We start from the raw sequence: 7,706 nt of genomic DNA on the forward strand, positions 1-7,706 counted from the left end.
CACTCCTCCAGCTCCCAGCCGCAGCGCTCCGCTTCCCGCTGCAGGTGAGTATGGGGGGCGTCCTTTCCCCAACCTCCCCACACTCACCAGCGGCTGGAAGCGGAGCGACACGACCTCAGCCAGCTCCACTCCACCAGCTCCCAGCCGTGGTGCTCCACTTCCTGCCGGGCAGGTGAATGCGGGACCTTTCCCCAGCCACCCCCCAGCAACATGGCTGGGACTGGGGCAAGGAAAGTGGAGTAGGCTGGGGCCGCGCCGCTCTGCTTCCCGCCACACGTGAGTGCGGGGGGGGGGGCATCCTTTCCCCAACCTCTGCTTCCTGCCGCTGCCAGTGAGTGCCCGTCAGGGGGTGGTGGGGTTGTTATAAACAGATAGCTAAGGGTTAATGTCTTTCACCTGGAAAGAAGTAACCTGAAACACCTGACCAGAGGACCAATCAGGAAACAAGACTTTTTCAAATCTGGGTGGAGGGAAGTTTGTGTGTGTGAGTTCTTTGTTCTGGTCTTTTGCCTGTCTCTCTCTCGGCTATGAGAGGATTTCTGTTTCCTGCTTTCTAATCATCTGTTTCCAAGTTGTGAGTACAGAGTTCATAAAACAATAGGGGGTTTTGTTTTTTTCTTTTGTATTTACATGGTGTAGTTGGTGGAGTGATTTGAATTGTATTCTTTTTGAATAAGGCTGTTTATTCATATTTCTTTTAAGCAATTGACCCTGTATTTGTCACCTTAATACAGAGAGACCATTTTTATGTATTTTTTTTTCTTTTCATATAAAGCTTTCTTTTTAAGACCTGTTGGAGTGTTTCTTTAGTGGGGAACTCCAGGGAATTGAGTCTGTGCTCACCAGGGAATTGGTGGGAGGAAGAAGTCAGGGGGAAATCTGTGTGTGTTAGATTTACTAGCCTGACTTTGCATTCCCTCTGGGTGAAGAGGGAAGTGCTTGTGTTTCCAGGACTGGAAATAGAGAGGGTGGAATCCCTCTGTTTAGATTCACGGAGCTTGCTTCTGTGTATCTCTCCAGGAACACCTGGAGGGGGGGAAGGGAAAAGGTTTATTTCCCTTTGTTGTGAGACTCAAGGGATTTGGGTCTTGGGGTCCCCAGGGAAGGTTTTTGGGGGGACCAGAGTGCCCCAAAACACTCTAATTTTTTGGGTGGTGGCAGCTTTACCAGGTCCAAGCTGCTAACCCCCATATTTTGGACACTAAGGTCCTAATCTGGGAATAGGTTATGACAGGGGTGGATAGGGGGTCGGAGCAGTCAGGACGGGGGTTGGGTAGGGGGTGCGGTCCTGGGGGTGATTAGGGATGGGGGCTCTCTGGAGGGGGCAGTCAGGGAACAAGGAACAGGCGTGGGCAAAGCAAGTTTGATATAATGCGGTCTCACTTATAACGCAGTGAGATTTTTTTGTCTCCCAAGGACCGGGTTATATCAGGGGTAGAGGTGTATGATATTTTGTCTCTGGAGTGGTTTTCTTTTCAGCATACATTTAGTAAAGGGGTCCAGGGCCGGCTTTAGGAAGCGTGGGGCCCAATTCGAACATTTTCCACGGGGCCTTGGCAGGGATGACTTTAAAAAAAAGTGGGAAAAAAAGCCTTTCATTTCTTTCATGTATTATTTACTTTCCATAACTATATGAATAATAAAATTGTATATTATGTACATTGCATCATATATGCTGTTGATTGGCTATTAATGACCACCATTTCACATGTGTGGGTCCACTCCCTGCAGGTGTGCACATGTGTTGGTCCCCGCTGCTTCCTGCCCCCCTCATTGAAGCAGGTGTGCAGGGCTACTGCCCTGGAAACTGCAGGGCAGCAGTGGACATGGGGCTGGCTAGAAGCAGGGCAGGGGCTGACTGGAGGTAGGGTCTGGCTGCAGGCAGGGCAAGGGGTGTGGGGCTGGTTGGAGACAGGGGGTGTGGGGTGGGCTGGCTTCAGGCAGGGCCGCAGGGGGGTGCAGCAGGGGTTTGCAGGGCTGGAGACAGCGGAGTGTGGAACTGGCTGGCTTCAGGCAGTGGGGTGCAGCAGGGGTTGACTGGAGACAGGGCAGAGGGTGCGGGCTGGACAGGGTGTGCAGGGCTGGTGCGGGCAGCAGCGTGTGTGGGGCTGGCTGGCTTTGGGCAGGGCTGCAGGGGTGTGTGGCAGGGGTTGGCTGGAGACAGAACACGGGGGGTTTAGCAGGGGCTGGCTGTGGGCACGGGGTGCAGAGCTGGCTGCAGGCAGGGGGGGCTGGACTGGTGTGGGCAGGTCAGGGGGTGTAGCAGAGGTAGCTGGAACCCCAGCCCTTTAAGTAGCCCCCAAACCGCCTTCTACCCCGCCCTGGACCTTTTAAATAGCCACGGAAGCGCTGGGGAATGCATGGGGGAGGCGGGGCTCCGGCGGTTATTTAAAGGACCGGGGTGGCAAAGGCAGCTGGAGCCCCGGACCCTTTAAATAGCCCCCGGAGCCCCTCACTGCCCCAGGGCTCCAGCCGGGCTCGTGGGGCTTGCCGCGCTCTGGCCGGAGCTCCAGCCAGGCTCGTGGGGCTTGCCGCGCTCTGGCCGGAGCTCCAGCCGGGCTCGTGGGGCTTGCCGCGCTCTGGCCGGAGCTCCAGCCGGGCTCGTGGGGCTTGCCGCGCTCTGGCCGGAGCTCCAGCCGGGCTCGTGGGGCTTGCCGCACTCCGGCTGGAGCGTGGCAAGCCCCGCGGCCTTGCTCTCCCGGCCGGAGCGCGGCAAGCCCCGCTGCCCCGCTCTCCCCAGCCGGAGCCCCGGCCGGAGCGCGGCAAGCCCCGCTGCCCCGCTCTCCCTGGCTGGAGCCCCGGCCGGAGCGCGGCAAGCCCCGCTGCCCCGCTCTCCCTGGCTGGAGCCCCGGCCGGAGCGCGGCAAGCCCCGCCGCCCCACTCTCCCCGGCTGGAGCCCCGGCCAGAGCTCTAGCTGGGAGAGCGGGGCCATGGAAGACCCCGGAGCAGACCGCAGCCGGGGACCGGGGTAAGTTTAAAAAAAAAAAAAATTAAAAAGGTTCCTAAGGCGCGGGGCCCGATTCCCCGGAATCGGTCGAGTCGACCTAAAGCCGGCCCTGAAGGGGTCATTTAGAAATCAGAATAAAGGGGTTTGTAGAACTCTCCTGAACAGCTGGAAAGGTTTGTTGTCAGGGTGGTGACAGTGGCCTGCCCGTTAAGATGTCTCTGCTGACCCCAAACTTGGAGCAAACCCCCGCAGGTGCTGTTTGTGCATTGTGGCTGCACTGCACTATTCTGAAAGCTCTGCTCTCATCTGTGAGTTCAGATGTCGTTGAGAGTCAGACTGCAGGCAGATGTGTCAGCCCTGCTCCATCCGAGTGCAATCACAGCTGACAGCTCCGCTGGGTCCGTGTCTTTATTTTTATAACCTTGCGTTTGGAGAAGACAAACAAAGATTCTACAAACATTATTGTATTATCTGCATTGTTAATTCTTTTAGCCACCCAAACTTCCACTAGCCTACTGGTGGTGGTGTTTGTAGTTATTCAATAGCCAGCCCAAGTCTATCTACCATACTTATATGGCCTGTTTCCATAGTAACCTCTCAGTCTTTTACTGTATTTCTACTCACAAAAGCCCCTGGAAGTAGCACACCTACAGATGGGAGCTGAGACACAGAGAGACTAAGTGGCTTGCCCAAGGGGACACACAGTGTTTGGGGAGAGACTGGGAATTGAGCTCTGATCTCCCAAGTCCCAAGCTAGTGCCTTAGCTGCTCTTTCTCTCCACTCCCCGCTGTATGTTACCCTTAACTTTCCCATTTCGTTTGTGGCTTTTCCTGCTATGCTCGTCTTGAGACCATTTGCATGTGGTTCCCTGGGCCAAATCTGGAGGAGCTGAGTAGGTAGGTGTGAGCCTAGCGACTTGTCTAGATGTAAAGTTGCACTCGTTTAACTAAAGGTGCGAGTTAACATCGATTTAGTCAAACTGGTGCAAAAGGCAGTGTGGACACTCTTGGCTTATGTCCACATTACACACCAGTAGTGGCGACATGTAAGGTACATGTAGCTACACACTGCAGTGAAAAGCCCGCCGCATCCAACCAAACTGCATTGTGTAGCTACACGTGTCAGTGAAAGGCTCTGGCAGGGGAAGCAATGGGGAAAGCTGCCTTCTCCTGCCAGAGCCTTTCCTCGCTGGGGGAGTGTTTTCCCAAGAAGGGAAATGGTTCTGGTAGCCAAGAGGAAGTGAGACGCTACAACTGCTCCTTGTAGCACTGTAGCTGGTGCGGCGCGGCTTGGGTGAGTAAAACCACGCCTCACCCTCTCTACTGCTATTTATACCCCTACATGGGTATGCACTCAACACTCCGCCAAAAGGCACACATGCCTTTACATTGATATAAACCTGATTTATATGTATTTAGCTTATGGCAGTTGGGAACCAGTTTAAGCTAAACTGAAATAAGAATGTGAAACTAAGCAAATTAAGTTTAAACTAGTGAAACTTTGGTGTGCAGACACAGGTGTGGAGGAGCATAAATCCCATTCGTCAATGAGACGTAGGGGCCTAAATCTATTTTGAAAATGGGATGCAGGCTCCTAAATCACTTAAGCACTTCTGATGATTTAATCTGAGGCCCAAGGTAGTTTGAGTGTAACTGAAATTCAAGCTGTAACCAGCTGTCTCCGTCACTCTGGGTCTGTATGTCTCCAAGGGCTTAACTGTGTCTTTCGATTCTAAGGTTTTTACTTTCCTGTGTGTGTCATCAGTTTGTTTTCTGTCTTTGGTCTAACTTGAGATTGGACCGTTGCCCATCTTAAGTGTTTAAAAAATCATGTGTTAGGCCTGCCCCAGAATCATGAGACTGGCTGAGAAATTGTGGGATTTTAAAAATTGAATAAATGATGGGTTCTTTTTGCCTTCAGGAGGATTCAGGTCACACAAGCTTTTTCTCTCACATTCATCCGACTCCGGGAGCTGGGGCTTTAGGAAAATAAAATCGTGACATTTGCACCATGGAAATTGTAAACTCTCCACCTCAGATGCCTTTTCTTTCTATTTCATCTCCAAAGTCCCACGCACACCTATGACACCATATAACTACATTAGAATTTATTGTTGGGTTTTTGTTCTATCTGTATGCCTTGTTTTCTTTCGTTCTTTTTCAGGTCTTTATAGTGTTGATTCCTCTGACCTGATTTGTTTGTATATTTCATACTGGCATGAGTCTCCTCCTGGAGCCGTGTTCTGTGTATTCTTTTCTGCCATACGAGAGAGCTCTCAGAACTCCTTAATTTCCTCAGAATTTTTCCACTCTGCCTCTCAGGGCCATATAGATTCATAGATATTTTTAGCCAGAAGGGACGACGCTGATCATCTAGCCTGACCTCCTGCAATAACCCTGGTTACAGAATTTCACCCAGCAATCGCCATAGGGGAAGGAATGATTTATTCTTTACCATGACGTAAAGGAACCATATCAAGCCCAATAACTTGTGGTTGAATTGGAGCATGTCTGTAGCTTGGAACATATTCATCCCATCTGGATTTAAAGACTCCAAATGCACCTTTTATTTTGCTTCGCCATTTGAAACATATGTTTTTATTTCCCGTTAGAAATGTTCTAACTTCAACTTCTAACCATTAGACTTTTTCCTGCTAGATTAAGAACCTCCTAAAATCAGATATCTTCTGCTTGTGAAGGTATTTTCAAAGGTAGAAAGATAGAGGAGTGTTCTATAGATTTGTATATTGCTGCTCGTTGATAATTCAGGTCTGGGAATGTCTTTTGTTTAACACCTTGCAAAGTGGGGCTCTAATTGGTGCCAGTTGCTGCTACTTGACTGTAAATAATAAAAATGCATTGTTACCTTGATTATTTTAATACCATTGCCATTTCTATGCCTTTGCTCGTGTGGCTACAGGAAGGATGTTTTAGTGATGTGCTTGCTGAAATCTTTGCTGCCTGCCAGCACTTGAAGGAAAATATGTGAACTCAAAATAAAAATAACTCTGTTTCATTGGTAGTTTGTTCCAACACTGGTTACCTACTTATGACTCTGCTTGGAAGGATTAGATTTTTATCAGTAAAAGTTGGTGAACGTCGGTTTCACCTTACACACACCCAGACCACCAAAAAAATATTTCCATAGATAATAATCAAAATTTACAGATAAGCAACATAAGAAAAATGCAGCTTGAGAACTTCTTAGAGCTTGATTTAATGATATTTACTTTGTACATGTTGACCTGATGTTGACAATTGTGTGTTTTAACGGTTATAACACTTTCACTTTTTGAATCTTAATGTCTGGTTATTAAATAATTATTGTCTGACACCTCCCCTGCAATAATTTCCCACAACTATTAAAATTTAAATCAGTAAAAAAAATTAAAGCCTATCATTTTATGCAACTGTGAAAATTTTAATTGATGAAATTGAAAAAAAAATGCTTGGGCAGGGTCTGAACCTGCAAGCCTGAGTCAGGTGACCTGGGCCAGCCAGCAGAGGCACCAAATTCCGAGTTCCCAGGGGGTGCTGGACCCCCATTCCGCCCCAGACTCTGCCTCCACTCCATCTCTTCCCTCCCACTCCTCTGCCTCTTCCTGCCCCTGCTTCCCCCGCAGCACCTCCTGCACACCACTGAACAGCTGATCACTGGTGGCTGGGAGGTGCTGGGGGGATGAGGGGGGACTGCCAGTGGGTGTAGAGCACCCACTGTTTTTTTTCCATGAGTGCTCCAGCCCCAGAGCACCTACAGAATTGGCACCTATCAGCCACGTCCATGCTATGGGTCTTTTGTCTCAGTGTAGACATACCCTTCATGCCCAACTTCCATTGACTTTCAATGGGATTTAGAGTCTAAAGGAGTTAAGCACCTTTTAAAAACACCAACTCTGGTGTCTTATGTGCTGGAACAAAGTATTAAACTGTCCTTGGTTATGTCCACTCCCAGCCACCCATCATTTCTGTAATACTCCTTGAGAACTTTGCCTGCTGCTTCTATCTGTTAACAGCCCCACGACCTGGTGGACACACAATTTTTGTACCAGTGTGACTATCAGTTAAGGGTGTGATTATTTTTTACCAAAAGCGTTATACCAGTAAAATCCCTAGTATGGGTGCGATTATACAAGTGTGAAAGTGGCGTATGCTGATATGCTTCCCATATGGGAATAAGCCCCTCTATACCAATATAACTGTGTCTATGCTATGGTGGTTGTTCTACTTTATCTATAGTCAAAGTGATGCAGCCTTTGTGTGTAGACAGACAGTACGTCACTGCTGCATAAATGCCCCTGGAAGGAGTTATGCTGCCGTACCCAGCGTACATAGAGGTCTTGCAAATAGGAACGCCATCTGAGGACATGGGCATCCCAGGGAAAGTGTCTCTCTCCCCCTTATGGATAGCAACCTAAGTGGGGGTCACTGATGCAGAAAGGGGCGTTGCCAGGGTGGAAGAAACTTACATTGCTGTCCCCGTGAAAGAGTTCCTCCTGGGTGGCCCCGGGGTAAAGGAAGAGCTGCTTCACCTGTCCAATCCCACAGCCCATCCCTGAGGCACAGCAGAGACCAAAACACATCTGCCTTCCTTAGGGATCCGTTTCTCGTGGGGCCCAGTGGCTGCATTGTATGCACTACCGTTGCTGAAGTTAACCCAGCTGTCTGAGTTTGTCTCTCTCCCAAACCAGTAATTCGTCATTTTCTAACTTCAGAGGGGTAGCCGTGTTAGTCTGGATCTGTAATAGCAGCAAAGAGTCCT

General features: G+C 49.6%; 1 protein-coding gene across 4 annotated transcripts in view; it reads left to right on the plus strand.

The window, feature by feature from the left end:
- Positions 1 to 7,706, plus strand: part of GNG2 (G protein subunit gamma 2) — a 105,892-nt gene that overhangs the window by 77,175 nt on the left and 21,011 nt on the right. The window lies entirely within an intron of this gene.

The sequence above is a fragment of the Gopherus evgoodei genome, chromosome 4 (assembly GCF_007399415.2).
Source record: "Gopherus evgoodei ecotype Sinaloan lineage chromosome 4, rGopEvg1_v1.p, whole genome shotgun sequence".
Lineage (NCBI taxonomy): Eukaryota > Metazoa > Chordata > Testudines > Testudinidae > Gopherus > Gopherus evgoodei.